The following is a 17909-nucleotide window of genomic DNA, read 5'->3' on the forward strand; positions in this document are numbered from 1 at the left end:
TGAGCGAGCGGTCTAACGTAACGGTGTCACTATGTTTTCGAGACAGGGACAACGGATTTGAATCAAGATGGAATGTGCCAGAGGTCGTACAGCACGACAGTGTCTTCGAGGTCTTCAAGAGGCGTGCGGGGAAACAGCATTGCCGTACAGAACAGTGGCACGTTGGGTAAAAGCCTTCAACGAAGGTCGGCAAACAGTTGCAGAACGCACCGGGCAGGTCGTCCTAGCGTCTCTGAAGAAGTAGTGCATGCTGTTGCCGCGTTAGTGGACAGTGATCGACGCCATACGATTCGTGAGCTCGCCTACGAAAGCGGATTAGCGCACACGACTGTGCTTCGCATTCTGAAGGAACTCCTGGGCATGAGAAACATTCAAAAATGGTTCAAATGGCTCTCAGCACTATGGGACTCAACTGCTGAGGTCATTAGTCCCCTAGAACTTAGAAATAGTTAAACCTAACTAACCTAAGGACATCACAAACAACCATGCCCGAGGCAGGATTCGAACCTGCGACCGTAGCGGTCTTGCGGTTCCAGACTGCAGCGCCTTTAACCGCACGGCCACTTCGGCCGGCTGAGAAACATTGCATCACGATATGTTCCGAACTAACTGACGGAAATGCAGAAATGTATGAGTTACGACGCTGCTCAGACGCACTTGGAGCGCTATGAGAGCGAAGGAGAGGCTTTCTTACGCCGTATCGTAACACTGGATGAAGCATGGGACACATCGCAAGAGCTATAACTGAGACGCCACTCAAACGAATGGCGTCATTATGGGTCGCCGCGAAAGTGCGACAGAGCTCCAGTATGGTGAAAGTTATGGTGATTCTCGTGTACGACTGTCATGGTGTTATCCTAACGCATTACGTTCCTCCACGGCAGACCGTCAATGCACAGTATTACTGTTCGTTTTTGGAGCATCACCTGCGACCAGCTTTGCGAAAGAAGCGGCGACACTTTCTGCGCACACCACCCATCATATTGCACGACAATGTGCGGGCGCATACAGCACAAGCTGTGGCTGCTCTGTTCGGTCGATGGGACTGGCAAATACTGTACCATTCACCATACTCCCCGGACTTAAGTCCTTGTGACTTTGATTTGATTCCGATGATGAAGAAACCACTTCGTGGCATTCGCTTCAGAACTGTTCCAGATATTCGACCGGCGGTAGACCGCTCCATTCGCACCATCAACAGAACAGGCTCTGCTAACGTTACACTACGCCTTCCACATCGCTGGCAACGGGTTCTACACGACGCTGGTGACTCCTTTGAACGACTGTAACAGGTGCAAACATGTATCTCTTTTGTATCGGTTCTGAATAAATAGTTGTCACTATTTCAGTTCCAATCCTCGTACAACAGCTTCATCTGCAGTCTTAGATAGCATCTACATTTATGTTCAAGCTCACATTTCTCGCTATGTTTTGTGTCCAATTCCTGTATGTTGATCTACGAGAAGAGTTCCATAAGTAATGCAACACATTTTTGTCGAGAAGCTTCGGTTGAAAAATGCGGAATTTGTTGTGGGACGTCGTGGAATATTTCCTCTTCAGCCCGTTTGTTTCGTGGAGTTACTACTCGTGGCTGCGCTATACGTAGACTTCAAAATGAGTTTTGTAACGGTGCGTTCCAAGCAGAGAGCTGTCACTGTCTTTCTTTTGGCGCAAAACCAAAGCATCGCAGATATTCATAGTCGTTTCCAGAATGTTTTTGGAGACCTGGCAGTGAACAAAAGGAGGGTGAGTCGTTGGGCTTGGCGTCTCATCGTTCCAAAAAGGTAGCGCAAACCTGTCCGATTTCCAGCGTGCCGGCCGGCCGCACACAGCTGTGGCTCCTGCAGTGTTGGAACGTGCGGACACTCTCATTAGAGGAGATCGATGGATCACGTCAAACACCTCGCTGCACAACTCAACGTCTCTGTTGGCAGTGCTGACTCACATGCCCACCAGTCGGGGAACTCGAAGGTGTGTGTCAGCTGGTTTCCTAGCCGCCTGACAGAACATCTACATCTACATCCATATTCCGCAAGCCACCTGACGGTGTGTGGCAGAGGATACTTTAAGTACCTCTATCGGTTCTCCCTTCTATTCCAGTCTCGTATTGTTCGTGGAAAGAAAGATTGTCGGTAAGCCTCTGTGTGGGCTCTAATCTCTCTGATTTTATCCTCTTGGTTTCTTCGCGAGATATACGTAGGAGGGAGCAATATACTGCTTGACTCCTCGGTGAAGGTATGTTCTCGAAACTTCAACAAAGGCCCGTACCGAACTACTGAGCGTCTCTCTTGCAGAGTATTCCACTGGAGTTTATCTATCATCTCCTTAACGCTTTCGCGATTACTAAATGATCCTGTAACGAAGCGCGCTGCTCTCCGTTGGATCTTCTCTATCTCTTCAATCAACCCTGTGTGGTACGGATCCCACACCGGTAAGCAGTACTCAAGCAGTGGGCGAATGGGAGTACTGTAACGTACTTCCTTTGTTTTCGGAGTGCATTTCCTTAGGATTCTTCCAATGAATCTGAGTCTGGCATCTCCTTTACCGACAATTAATTTTATAAGGTCATTCCATTTTAAATCGCTCCTAATGCCTGTTGTTGTTGTTGTTGTTGTGGTCTTCAGTCCTGAGACTGGTTTGATGCAGCTCTCCATGCTACTCTATCCTCTGCAAGCTTCTTCATCTCCCAGTACTTACTGCAACCTACATCCTTCAGTATCTGTTTAGTATATTCATCTCTTGGTCTCCATCTACGATTTTTACCCTCCACGCTGCCCTCCAATACTAAATTGGTGATCCCTCGATTTCTCAGAACATGTCCTACCAACCGATCCCTTCTTCTAGTCAAGTTGTGCCACAAGCTCCTCTTCTTCCCAATTCTATTCAATACCTCATCATTAGTATTGTGATCAACCCATCTAATCTTCAGCATTCTTCTGTAGCACCACATTTCGAAAGCTTCTATTCTCTTCTTGTCTAAGCTATTTATCGTCCACGTGTCACTTCCATACATGGCTACACTCCATACAAATACTTTCAGAAACGACTTCCTGACACTTAAATCAATACTCGATGTTAAGAAATTTCTCTTCTTAAGAAACGCTTTCCTTGCCATTGCCAGTCTGCATTTTATATCCTCTCTACTTCGACCATCATCAATTATTTTGCTCCCCAAATAGCAAAACTCCTTTACTACTTTAAGTGTCTGATTTCCTAATCTAATTCCCTCAGCATCACCCGACTTAATTCGACTACATTCCATTATCCTCGTTTTGCTTTTGTTGATGTTCATCTTATACCCTCCTTTCAAGACACTGTCCATTCCGTTCAACTGGTCTTCCAAGTCCTTTGCTGTCTCTGTCAGAATTACAATGTCATCAGCAAACCTCACAGATTTTATTTCTTCTCCATGGATTTTAATACCCACTCCGAACTTTTCTTTTGTTTCCTTTATTGCTTGCTCAATATACAGGTTGAATATCATCGGGGATAGGCTACAACCCTGTCTCACTCCTTTCCCAACCACTGCTTCCCTTTCATGCCCCTCGACTCTTATGACTGCCATCTGGTTTCTGTACAAATTGTAAATAGCCTTTCGCTCTCTGTATTTTACCCCTGCCACCTTCAGAATTTGAAAGAAAGTATTCCAGTCAACATTGTCAAAAGCTTTCTCTAAGTCTACAAATGCTACAAATGTAGGATTGCCTTTCCTTAATCTTTCTTCTAAGATAAGTCGTAGGGTCAGTATTGCCTCACGTGTTCCAACATTTCTACGGAATCCAAACTGATCTTCCCCGAGGTCGGCTTCTATCAGTTTTTCCGTTCGTCTGTAAAGAATTCGCGTTAGTATTTTGCAAAAAATGGTTAAAATGGCTCTAAGTACTATGGGATTTAACATCTGAGGTCATCAGTCCCCTAGACTTAGAGCTATTTAAACCTAACTAACCTAAGGACATCAAACACAGCCATGCCCGAGGCAGGATTCGAACCTGCAACCGTAGCAGCAGTGCGGTTCCGTACTGAAGCGCCTAGAAGCGCTCGGCCGCAGTGCCCGGTTTTTTGTAGGCAAAAGAATGGGGAATAAAATGGTGTACTGGAATCCTGAATAAAACCAGCCTGTGTTACATTAGCTATTGAACGCCACTGGTAGATGAAAGGAAGAAGAGCAGTGCGTAGCACGGTGTTTGCGGTGTCTGTGAGAGCGAGGTGAGAAGAGAGAGTGCCGGAGCGGGCTGACGCTTTGAGGCAACACGGGCAGTCGGTGGCGTGCTGTGTTGACCCAGCGACCCGCGCTATCAGCTGCGGGGTCCCCGCTCGTCCGTTCGTCACGGCCTCTCGGGTGCCAGCGTTACTCATACGACAGCACTGGCCAGTAAATGACGTCTGCTGCCTCCTACCTGCGCGACACCTGATACAAGAGGAGCGGCATCGGAATCTTCATCACGATCGAGGTAAACACCATCTGCTACCCACCTGCCTGTTACCAAACGTGGCAGACTACAACTGAAAATTTCCAAATCAAATCTGTGGGTTCCATTCTCTTCAGACGTAGTTCACATGTGTGTGTTCTGTTCTCATGCTGGCTGGGCTTAAATTCGTCACCGTGACGGATTTTTGCTTATGAAAATACGAAGTGTCATTAATGGCGAAAGTGTCTGTGTTTATCCAGTAGTGTCCTTCCTGAACGGGGCTTCGAAACCTGGCCGGGCACGAATTTTCATTTCTCCCAAGTAACCGACGCTAATACGTTAATCCGCGTCGTGATTTACACAGCTGCAAATCGTGAAACAGTGTCTGTTCCTCCAGACACGCATGCGTTTCTGAAGAACATTGTATCGTAACTAATGTAGTGACTCCATAAATGCAGATACTGTCATGATAGATGGTATAAACACGCCTGACGGGGTTAAAATGATCATACGGAATAACGTTTGTGTGCCTGTGCTTAGTTTCGCGAGAGTGCCAGCATTTCGATTCCGACATACTGAGGTTTGGACAGGCACTGGGGCCGTGCTCGGATAGCCGAGGTCGTTACCCACCTCCGTACCTGAGGTCACTAATGCATGCTTGTGCGGTGGCGCTCGACTCGGAAGTAAGCCGGTTCGAATCCTGGTGGCGGAAAAAAAATTTGCGCTGGCACGGTAAAAACGGTCCAAATGGTTCTGAGCACTATGGGACTTAACATCTGAGTTCATCACTCCCCTAGACATAGAACTACGTAAACCTAACTAACCTAAGGACATCACACACATCCATGCCCGAGGCAGGATTCGAACCTACGACCGTAGCGGTCGCGCGGTTCCAAACTGCAGCGCCTAGAACCGCTCGGCCAGTGAGTGAAGTATTCAACGATCAAATCGAAGAGGTGTTATGTGGCATCCGCCTAGACCAAATGATGATAACAATCACAAAAAAGTGGTTCAGACGACCACTCATGACAAGAGATTAAGGTGACCGCTCTCACAAGCGGGAAATCCGTGTACATTTGTCACAAGTAGAGTCAGTTCCACAAGAAAGTGTACATCACAATTAAAAAAAAAATGGCTCTGAGCACTATGGGACTTAACATCTATGGTCATCAGTCCCCTAGAACTTAGAACTACTTAAACCTAACTAACCTAAGGACATCACACACATCCATGCCCGAGGCAGGATTCGAACCTACGACCGTAGCGGTCGCGCGGTTCCAAACTGCAGCGCCTAGAACCGCTCGGCCAGTGAGTGAAGTATTCAACGATCAAATCGAAGAGGTGTTATGTGGCATCCGCCTAGACCAAATGATGATAACAATCACAAAAAAGTGGTTCAGGCGACCACTCATGACAAGAGATTAAGGTGACCGCTCTCACAAGCGGGAAATCCGTGTACATTTGTCACAAGTAGAGTCAGTTCCACAAGAAAGTGTACATCACAATTAAAAAAAAAATGGCTCTGAGCACTATGGGACTTAACATCTATGGTCATCAGTCCCCTAGAACTTAGAACTACTTAAACCTAACTAACCTAAGGACATCACACACATCCATGCCCGAGGCAGGATTCGAACCTACGACCGTAGCGGTCGCGCGGTTCCAAACTGCAGCGCCTAGAACCGCTCGGCCAGTGAGTGAAGTATTCAACGATCAAATCGAAGAGGTGTTATGTGGCATCCGCCTAGACCAAATGATGATAACAATCACAAAAAAGTGGTTCAGGCGACCACTCATGACAAGAGATTAAGGTGACCGCTCTCACAAGCGGGAAATCCGTGTACATTTGTCACAAGTAGAGTCAGTTCCACAAGAAAGTGTACATCACAATTAAAAAAAAATGGCTCTGAGCACTATGGGACTTAACATCTATGGTCATCAGTCCCCTAGAACTTAGAACTACTTAAACCTAACTAACCTAAGGACATCACACACATCCATGCCCGAGGCAGGATTCGAACCTACGACCGTAGCGGTCGCGCGGTTCCAAACTGCAGCGCCTAGAACCGCTCGGCCAGTGAGTGAAGTATTCAACGATCAAATCGAAGAGGTGTTATGTGGCATCCGCCTAGACCAAATGATGATAACAATCACAAAAAAGTGGTTCAGGCGACCACTCATGACAAGAGATTAAGGTGACCGCTCTCACAAGCGGGAAATCCGTGTACATTTGTCACAAGTAGAGTCAGTTCCACAAGAAAGTGTACATCACAATTAAAAAAAAATGGCTCTGAGCACTATGGGACTTAACATCTATGGTCATCAGTCCCCTAGAACTTAGAACTACTTAAACCTAACTAACCTAAGGACATCACACACATCCATGCCCGAGGCAGGATTCGAACCTACGACCGTAGCGGTCGCGCGGTTCCAAACTGCAGCGCCTAGAACCGCTCGGCCAGTGAGTGAAGTATTCAACGATCAAATCGAAGAGGTGTTATGTGGCATCCGCCTAGACCAAATGATGATAACAATCACAAAAAAGTGGTTCAGGCGACCACTCATGACAAGAGATTAAGGTGACCGCTCTCACAAGCGGGAAATCCGTGTACATTTGTCACAAGTAGAGTCAGTTCCACAAGAAAGTGTACATCACAATTAAAAAAAAATGGCTCTGAGCACTATGGGACTTAACATCTATGGTCATCAGTCCCCTAGAACTTAGAACTACTTAAACCTAACTAACCTAAGGACATCACACACATCCATGCCCGAGGCAGGATTCGAACCTACGACCGTAGCGGTCGCGCGGTTCCAAACTGCAGCGCCTAGAACCGCTCGGCCAGTGAGTGAAGTATTCAACGATCAAATCGAAGAGGTGTTATGTGGCATCCGCCTAGACCAAATGATGATAACAATCACAAAAAAGTGGTTCAGGCGACCACTCATGACAAGAGATTAAGGTGACCGCTCTCACAAGCGGGGAATCCGTGTACATTTGTCACAAGTAGAGTCAGTTCCACAAGAAAGTGTACATCACAATTAAAAAAAAATGGCTCTGAGCACTATGGGACTTAACATCTATGGTCATCAGTCCCCTAGAACTTAGAACTACTTAAACCTAACTAACCTAAGGACATCACACACATCCATGCCCGAGGCAGGATTCGAACCTTCGACCGTAGCGGTCGCGCGGTTCCAAACTGCAGCGCCTAGAACCGCTCGGCCAGTGAGTGAAGTATTCAACGATCAAATCGAAGAGGTGTTATGTGGCATCCGCCTAGACCAAATGATGATAACAATCACAAAAAAGTGGTTCAGGCGACCACTCATGACAAGAGATTAAGGTGACCGCTCTCACAAGCGGGAAATCCGTGTACATTTGTCACAAGTAGAGTCAGTTCCACAAGAAAGTGTACATCACAATTAAAAAAAAATGGCTCTGAGCACTATGGGACTTAACATCTATGGTCATCAGTCCCCTAGAACTTAGAACTACTTAAACCTAACTAACCTAAGGACATCACACACATCCATGCCCGAGGCAGGATTCGATCCTGCGACCGTAGCAGCCGCGCGGCTCCGGACTGAGCGCCTAGAACCGCTAGACCACCGCGGCCGGCCACAATTTTAAATGTAACGTCCGCAGGGACATCCCTGGTAGTGGTCTCGAATCTGTACTCAATACGCTTTTGCACAGTGTACATGTACACAGTGTGAAAGTTGAATGTTTTGTTTTGTCGGTTGCAGTTTAAAATGAGTGCAAAATATCTGAAGCGTCACGAGGCAGTGTTCCTTGTAAATCATCCAAAGGGAACAAAGCTTTCATATGGAGTTACTGCTAAAATTCTTTGGAAGTCAAAGGTATTAGTTGTGATGTGGGTCAGGATAATGGGCTGCCCACAATGGATTTGCCAACAATGTCTCCGGATGCAAATCCGATCGAAAATTTTTGGTCGTATGTTAAGATGAAGCTTGAAGGAAATCCAGTATATTCTTTGAAACAGCTGTCATATGAAATCAGGACGATATGGAGATCGTTACCGAGAAAATATGCACAAAATCTCGTGAAAAGCACGCCAAAAAGGTGTTAAGATATAATCCATAATTGTGCCGATTGGATTAACTATTAGATAATTGTGCAATTATTAATAACAAACATTTTTATATAAACATACATTTATGATAGTGTCTTTTATTTCATACAGATAATGGCGTACACTTCCTTGTCGAACTGTCTGTAACTAATTCTAATACATATTGACGATATGCGAATCTATTTCATAATGCACAGTGGGTTTCCGAAACCATTTATGATGTTTCGTTTTCAGCCAGATAAACTGTAACAAAATCCGAGAAGTATGTGTAGAGAAATTAGGCTGTGCGGAGTGGCCATGCGGTTTGAGGCGCCGTATGTATTGTAGAAATTTATTTTATTTTATGAACTTCTGTGTGCTACCAGTTTTGGGGCCTGAAGATGGCATCAATGTAATGCCAAAACTGGTAGCACATGAAAGCTCTTGGGGGCCACCAAGAGCTGTTGCAGGACGATTTGATTCACGGATCCAGTTATATGGCCCCTTCCGTGTATAGCGATTTTACGACTATGACGAGTGGGGCCTGAAGATGGCATCAATGTAATAGCGAAACTGGTAGCACATAGAAATTCATAAAATAAAATAAATTTCTGCAATACATGCGACTGTTGGTAAATTATTGCATCAAGAAGTATCCAACTCGGTGGGCGTGCTGAATGGCCACGACGTTTCTGCTGCTGTGCTTCTCGTCATCTTAAGGTCCACACTGTGACGCCACTGATGTGTCCGACACGCTTTGGGCTCATGTCGAAACGGAACTGGTGATCAACACAGGTGCTGGAATGTCCACCATATCCATTACACTAGGAAATATTTATCGGTTTTCGCTGTCGCGTAGTCCATGGTCGTACACTACTGGCCATTAAAATTGCTACACCACGAAGATGGCGTGCAACAGACGCGACATTTAACCGACAGGAAGAAGATGCTGTGATATGCAAATGATTAGCTGTTCAGAGCATTCACACAAGGTTGTGCCGGTAGCCATTAGAAGTAGTACACAACTGCGATTCATCGCTGAACACAAATACGATGCTGCTCATCAATTGTCCGTGCTACCAGGACACCACTCCAAATGCAGCCGTTTGCGTTGTGGTTTGCGTTGTGGTGTTAACGACAGCCCACGCATACCCTAGACTGGCTGCTGGTAGTCTCCGGCCAATGGTGAGGGATGACACCGAATGTTTCAGGGAGTGTGTTACGTGTTCCCGCAGGCAGGCGCTGATACGAAACTGTTGGTGCGATCCTCCCTTGTGTGGTGGTCAGACGTGGTCGACTGCAGCCTTCACGATGAGTATGCCTGAGCTAATTTTGACATCCATTCCAACATCGGGCTACTGTCACAATTGAATGCCCCCCAAATCTGGACATTGGGCGATTCAACCAGCTGGCCAAATGGAGACACACACCATAGAGCCCCATTCAAACTCTTTCAGGTGCTGATAATGCTGTCTTACACGAGTACGCGGCGTCTCCGTTTCCTTCACAGCGATTAGTCAACATCTGACCCTGTTCACGCCTCTTAAACGCCATACCAGGCCTGGTAACAACACTGAACTTAAACACGCTATTCCACATTGGTGGCCGTTCTTCCAGTTAGAGAGAATTGCAACTCTGATCATTTATGTAAATACCCTCCACTGGTGTATACTTACTCTCTTGGACCCACAAACCGTAGCCGGTTTTTGGCCTCATGAAGTAGCCTCTTCCACAGTATTCTGTATCCGGCATCTTCTTTCCTTGGTCCCAGTACATGGAGATCCTTGGCAACCTGGTCTCTCCAACTCATTTTCGGTCTGCCTAGAGGTCTTCGTGGATCCGGTTTATTCTCTGAGACTTCTCTCAGTAAAGGTCCATGCTCTCTTCTATAGACGTGGCCGGCTCATCTTAGTCTTCTGGGCTTCCATAAGTACATCTGCTTCATTGTATAGCTCCCTGAGCTCTCTCTCTCTCTCTCTCTCTCTCTCTCTCTCTCTCTCTCTCTCTCTCTGTGTGTGTGTGTGTGTGTGTACGTGTACAAAATTACATTGACATCCGATCACGTTTTCTGGCCGCTTTACCTTTTCTGTCAGGGAGTGTAATATTTTGCACCAAACTGATTCAAAAATGGTTCAAATGGCTCTAAGCACTATGGGAGTTAACATATCTGAGGTCATCAGTCCCCTAGACTTAGAACTACTTAAACGTAACTAACATCACACACATCCATGCCCGTGGCAGGATTCGAACCTGTGACCGTAGCAGCAGCGCGGTTCCGGACTGAAGCGCCTAGAACCGCTCGGCCACATCGGCCAACTACCGAACTGATTAACACTTCTGCTTAATGCACGTGCATACCCTTCTTAATAAAGGACGAGTTGTTCGGCGTAAACATATGTAGTTACCGTCGGTGTCCGTTATTGGGGTGTTGTAAAAGTCAACAACCCTACGGCGGGAGCAATTCAGAGAGAGCTCTTAATGCACGGCGAAGAGCGCGTGTCGAGCCAGAAATAGCGCGCAGCGGCATCTGTGGCGTAACGCCTGGGCACGCGTCACTCAGCGAGATGAGCTTGGCTTCGGCCACACGGAAACTTTTACTGTCTCTTTCTCCACAGCCGTCAGACCGAATTCATCTTTTTCCCCGCAAAGACTTACTTCTACTTACGAGGAAATGCATAGCCAACAGACACGACGCAACAGCATAGAAAGTAAGGCATGTAGACGAGTCTAGGGTGGGGGAACGAAGCTCGACAGCTCTATCACCGCTTGGCCCTGTAGAGCAAGAGTGGAGGGAGGTGGCCACAACTGTATCTGACAAGGGAACCTCCCCATCGCACCCCCCTCAGATTTAGTTATAAGTTGGCACAGTGGATAGGCCTTGAAAAACTTGACATAGATCAATCGAGAAAACAGGAAGAAGTTGTGTGGAACTACGAAAAAAATAAGCAAAATATACGAACTGAGTAGTCCATGCGTAACATAGGCAACATTAAGGATATTGTCAGCTGCGGATCGCCGTGGTCCCGTGGTTAACGTGAGCAGCTTCGGAACGAAAGGTCTCTGGTTCGAGTCTTCCATCGAGTGAAAATTTTACTTTCTTTATTCTCGCAAAGTTGTGATCCGTCCGTTCGTTCATTGACGTCTCTGTTCACTGTAATAAGTTTAGTGTCTGTGTTATGCCACCGCACCGTAAAACCGTGCGATTAGTAGACGAAAGCACGCGCCTCTCCAATGGGCACCCAAAACATTTGCTCGCAAGGTCATAGGTCAACCGATTCCTTCACAGGACAACACGTCTGATATATTCTATACGACACTGGTGACGGCATGTGCATCACCTGACAGGAATATGTTGTCGACCCATCTAACTTGTACACTTGGCGAATGGGTAAAAAGATTCTTCTACCTTGCCGATTTAGGTTTTCTTGTGGATGTGATAATCACTCCCAAAAAAGTGATGAAAACATAAGAGTTTGTCACATGAGCTGCAAAAAATGAATGCAACAGTTTCACAGTCGCACAGTTTTCCCTGTGCTCTGTCAAAACATATGTTTTTAACGTTTTCAAATTTTTCCGTGTGTATACCGTCAAATCCTGCATGTGTCCAAGCAAAACTGAACATGTCCTGGAATTTTGGAGAGCGAAGTTGATTATGTTTGAGTGCCTTAACTTTGATAATAGTCTGAAAATAAAAAAAAATTTCAGTCGAGGGAGGCTTGAACCAAAGACCTTTCGTTTCACAGCTGCTCATGCTAACCACGGGACCACGGCGCTTCAGTGTTTCCAGCGTCCTTGATGCTGCCTATCTTCTGCATGGACTACTCAGTTTGTATATTTTGCTTATTTTTTTCATAGTTCCACACAACTTCTCCTGTTTTCTCGATTGATCTGTGTTCAGTTTTTCAAGGCCTATCCACTGTGCCAACTTGTAATTAAATCTGAGGGGGGTGCGATGGGGAGGTTCCCTTGTGAGAGGAACGAGAAGAGTCATACAAAGGTGAATAATGCTCTGTGATCCGGCGCTAAGCTGTCTGTAGACAGCACGGTATAGCTGAGCCTGACAGTTTAGAAAGATACACCTAGAATGAAATTTTCACTCCGCAGCGGAGTGGGCGCTGATATGAAACTTGCCCGCGAAAGGCAAAGGTCCCGAGTTCGAGTCTCGGTCCAGCACACGTTTTCTCCCAGGAAGTTCCAGATGCGCCTACATTTATACACTTAAGTGTACGAAGTGTAGTTATTAAATAACGGGACTGTTGCTGTCACACAAAGTAAGTACGCATGCGCCAAAGATGAGCGACCAATAGTGAACTCTTGTGAACGCGGCATCTCTGGTTTGTGTAGAGTAATCAGTGCGGTCGTGGCCTTCATTACTGTAAGAATTTTTATTCTGCGCCAGCCGCTGTGGCCGAGCGGTTCTACGCGCTTCAGTCCGAAACCACACGCTGTTACGGTCGCATGTTTGAATCCTGCCTTGGGCATTAATGTGTGTGATGTCCTTCGGTTAGCTAGGAGACTGATGACCTCAGATATTAAGTCCCCTAGTGCTTAGAGTCATTTGAACCATTAGTTGTTTTGCCTGGAAAATAGTAAGTGTAATAATAGAGTAATGAATTGTCGTGAAGTTTCACGGCAATTTAGGAAAACTGCTACTGAAAGAAGTGTATGGCGAAGACTGTTTATCGCGTTTGCGAGATTTTGACTGCTTCGAGAGTTTCCAAGGTGGCCGAGAAGCCGATGAAGATTACTCACGCCCGAAAAGCCCTTCGACATCAGAAACGGATGAAACTTCCGGGAAAATAGGTAACCGTCGGTTGGGTGTTCGATCAATTGCTAAAACTGTAGTAACTGACAAAGAATGAAGGAAAATTTTACATAACCCATTTAACACGAAGAAAGTATGTGCGAAACTGGCGCCGAAAAGTCTCACGTTCGAACAAAAGGAAGTTCGTAAAAACTTTTTGCTGACAGTTTAAATACTATTGAAAATGATCCTGATTTCTTAGAAAGAGTGATGTGACGAATCTAGTTTTTTCACTTATGATCTAGAAACAAAACGCCGATCTAGGTGCTGGAAAGGCCCCCAACACCGAGAACAGGAAAAGCTCGAAGGAGAAAATCAAAGCGATGATGCTTTGTCTTGGATATCTATCGAACTGCGTATCTCCATTGCATTGCTAAAGGTCAAAGTGTTAATCAACAATACGACCCTGAGGCTCTTCCTCAACTCCGTGACAAAACAAGAAAAAGAGAACCACCCGAATTGTGGAAGAACAAATGATGGGTTCTCCATCAACGGAAAGCACCGGTTCATACTGCATTGTCTGTTAGGAGATTTCTAGAGAAGTACAGCATCGCATTGTTAGACCACCTACCTTACTCGACTGGGCTACCAGCTTGTTTTTTATACTCTCCAAGGTCGAATCTGCGTTAAAAGGAACAAGATTTAGGTCCGTTGAAGCAATGAAGGAAAAAGTGGCTCGCGTCATCAAGGAGCTCACAGAGGGAGACTTCCAGGATTGTTTCCATCAGTGGAAAATTCGCATGGAGCGTTGTAGGGACAGAGTAGCGGAGCATAGTGAGGTTGAAAATAATTAAATACTCATGTCTTTGAAATTGGAAGTAGTCCCGTGATTTTATAGCTACATCTACTATGTAGACACTGTGTGCAAAATATGTTGCGAATAGGATTAGTGGTGAAGAAGTAATAAATTAAAGCATCGTGCATGATACTGAAATTTTACTTCTTGAACAGCGTATTTTTACGAGGGTAGTTCAATAAGTAATGCAACACATTTTTTTTCTGAAACAGGGGTTGTTTTGTTCAGCATTGAAATACACCAGGTTATTCCCCAATCCTTTAGCTACACAACACTATTTTCCAACGTAATCTCCATTCAATGCTACGGCCTTACGCCACCTTGAAATGAGGGCCTGTATGCCTGCACGGTACCATTCCACTAGTCGATGTCGGAGCCAACGTCGTACTGCATCAATAACTTCTTCATCATCCGCGTAGTGCCTCCCACGGATTGCGTCCTTCATTGGGCCAAACATATGGAAATCCGACGGTGCGAGATCGGGGCTGTAGGGTGCATGAGGAAGAACAGTCCACTGAAGTTTTGTGAGCTCCTCTCGGGTGCGAAGGCTTGTGTGAGGTCTTGCGTTGTCATGAAGAAGGAGAAGTTCGTTCAGATTTTTGTGCCTACGAACACGATGAAGTCGTTTCTTCAATTTCTGAAGAGTAGCACAATACACTTCAGAGTTGATCGTTTGACCATGGGGAAGGACATCGAACAGAATAACCCCTTCAGCGTCCCAGAAGACTGTAACCATGACTTTACCGGCTGAGGGTATGGCTTTAAACTTTTTCTTGGTAGGGGAGTGGGTGTGGCGCCACTCCATTGATTGCCGTTTTGTTTCAGGTTCGAAGTGATGAACCCATGTTTCATCGCCTGTAACAATCTTTGATAAGAAATTGTCACCCTCAGCCACATGACGAGCAAGCAATTCCGCACAGATGGTTCTCCTTTGCTCTTTATGGTGTTCGGTTAGACAACGAGGGACCCAGCGGGAACAAACCTTTTAATATCCCAACTGGTGAACAATTGTGACAGCACTACCAACAGAGATGTCAAGTTGAGCACTGAGTTGTTTGATGGTGATCCATCGATCATCTTGAACGAGTGTGTTCGCACGCTCCGCCATTGCAGGAGTCACAGCTGTGCACGGCCGGCCCGCACGCGGGAGATCAGACAGTCTTGCTTGACCTTGTGGCGATGATGACACACGCTTTGCCCAACGACTCACCGTGCTTTTGTCCACTGCCAGATCACCGTAGACATTCTGCAAGCGCCTATGAATATCTGAGATGCCCTGGTTTTCCGCCAAAAAAAAACTCGATCACTGCCCGTTGTTTGCAACGCACATCCGTTACAGACGCCATTTTAACAGCTCCGTACAGCGCTGCCACCTGTCGGAAGTCAATGAAACTATACGAGACGAAGCGGGAATGTTTGAAAATATTCCACAAGAAATTTCCGGTTTTTTCAACCAAAATTGGCCGAGAAAAAAAATGTGTTGCATTACTTATTGAACTGCCCTCGTAGTAGGCGATAAACGTTCGGGAGTCAGCGGGAAAAAGTTTAGAGGTTTCACATTTTGTGTAAAGGTCTTTAAAAGTCATCCTATAGTCACTGGAGGGAGGACGGCAACATCAACAGCAAACAGCCGCAGAGTGCTACCATACTCCCCTGACGCAGACCTGTCGATACCTTTGTCTCTGGTGGGCATTCGACGTCGAGGACAACGTTCTGCGTTCTGTTACTTAGGAAGTTGAGCGAAGCTCCACCTAAGCTACGGTCGGGTAATCTTTGTACACTATGTAAGTGACGTAGTAAATTGTGGTATTAACGCTGCTATTCGTGTGGAATCGTGCCCATTTTCTCTTATATGATGCCTAGGAAGCTGTTCTTGGATAGCTAGACGACATACAAGCAAATCATTTTAATGGAGTCTATTACAGTAATTGACTTTTCAAATTTAACTTTTATTTACAATGGCATGTCGCAAGCAACTGGCGAGATTCAAATAATGTGTTTCACTATATACAATGTCCACGCAGGTAATGGATATGGATCACAAGCCACGGCTTTCTAATACTCTCTTCTAGTCCGAGTCAACTAGTGCGGTCGAGGTAGATGGCGCGTCGCTTTTGTTCTCTTCGAGCAGAGACCGCTCCCCTCGTGGTGACGTCATAGTCAGCGTGCTATTGGCTGACGTCGTCTCGCAGCCCTCTCTGCTGTATCGTTCTTCATCTTCGTGCCGGCGCTTGTCGTTACGCCGGTACACTTGGTACCACTGGTAGGGAAAGAAATATAAATGAATGTGTGTGGGAGAAACTGGGAGCCGGCGACCTCTCTTTGTTTCTACTTTTTTTGGTTGTTTGTTTTGCACGTAATTAAAAACGCACATCACTCAATGTTTGTATCCTTAGAGAATATAAATTACATTTTATAACTAATAAAAATTAGTTGATCGCGTAGCTTCTGTGCTTTTATGTAACCAAAGCAATAACGTTTGATGGAATTACAGTTTACATGCACAAACATACTTGTTAGCATTGTCGTTATTTTGTACCCAATAGAACGTTCTTCATCATGATCAAAGGCAGAAGTTCCCTGTTATTGTTGATAAACGTGAAAGTTGTTTATGGATCAGAGAAGTATGTTTTATACAAGTTTGATGAAGTACTGAAACGTTGTTTGATATATTCGGTTTTGCGTTTTTTTTAAATTTACATTTTTGTTGGCGAAACCGCGTTTTCTAAAGCTATGTGATAAATCTGTATGGGTTTTTTAATTTTCGTGTTACAAATCAACAGCTTTCGAAGCATTGAACATCGACAATATTCTTAAGTAACAGACAAGGGCGTAACTATGGATGTAAGTTACCTGGCCCTTTACGTATCCTCTCTCAGTTTCTAGATGGATCTTCGGTTTTTAGGGGAATCTAGTAAGACGCGACACACTTAACGTAAAAGTAATGTGGGTATGAGCTTAACTGACAAAAGCCGCTAGGAAGACTGCTGTACTCTATGCTTGCTTACGGTAGTCGATGGTAGCCTACGGTAGTCTTACAACTCCATTAAGCAGTCGTCGAGATACTCGCATATCCGGAACTCCATAAACAGTCTGTAGTGGGGCTTTGTGTGAAATTCTTCATCTACATCTACGTCTATATTCTGAACATCACACTTCAGTGCCTGGCACAGGATTCATCGAACCACCTTCACAATAATTCTCTATTACTGCACTCTCGAACAGCGCTCGGAGAAAACGTGTGAGCTCTGATTTCGCATATTTTATTATGATGATCGTTTCTCCCTCTGTAGGTCAGCGTCAACAAAATATTTTCGAATTCGGAGGAGAAAGTTGGCGATTGAAACTTCGTGAGAAGATACCGCCGCAACGGAGAACGCCTTTGTTTCAGTTGTGTCCCCCCTGAATCCTGTATCATGTCCGTGACACTCTCTCCCCTATTTCGCGATAACGCAAAACGTGCTGCTCTTCTTTTGTTTTTGATTTTTTTGAAATCTAGAAATGTGGAATCTGCCTGCTGTCTTCCATGCGTGGATTGCACGTCGTCATGTCCAATGGTTGTGTATGTAACAGGGTATGCCGCAGATCCTCTGTTATACATTCAGCCTCGTGTACTCGCTCCTCTTTCTAAGCTGATACAGTCATCTTGCACCGAAAACAGACCCAAGAGACGAGACCCAGTGTGCCAGAGGCTGGCGAGTCGAGTCTCCGAGCGTACAGAGACGTGGCGATTAGTTCAGAGACGACGCCGTAGGACGCGCTGGCTGTTGCTGTCTGGTGCGTGGAGCAATGTTTGTGAGCGTCCCCAGAGTTGGAGCCGTGTA

General features: G+C 45.7%; 1 protein-coding gene across 1 annotated transcript in view; it reads left to right on the forward strand.

Moving 5' to 3' along the window:
* Positions 1-17909, forward strand: part of LOC126209912 (uncharacterized) — a 333249-nt gene that overhangs the window by 28483 nt on the left and 286857 nt on the right. The gene's annotated exons all lie outside the window — the stretch shown is intronic.

This window comes from Schistocerca nitens, chromosome 10 (assembly GCF_023898315.1).
Source record: "Schistocerca nitens isolate TAMUIC-IGC-003100 chromosome 10, iqSchNite1.1, whole genome shotgun sequence".
NCBI lineage: Eukaryota > Metazoa > Arthropoda > Insecta > Orthoptera > Acrididae > Schistocerca > Schistocerca nitens.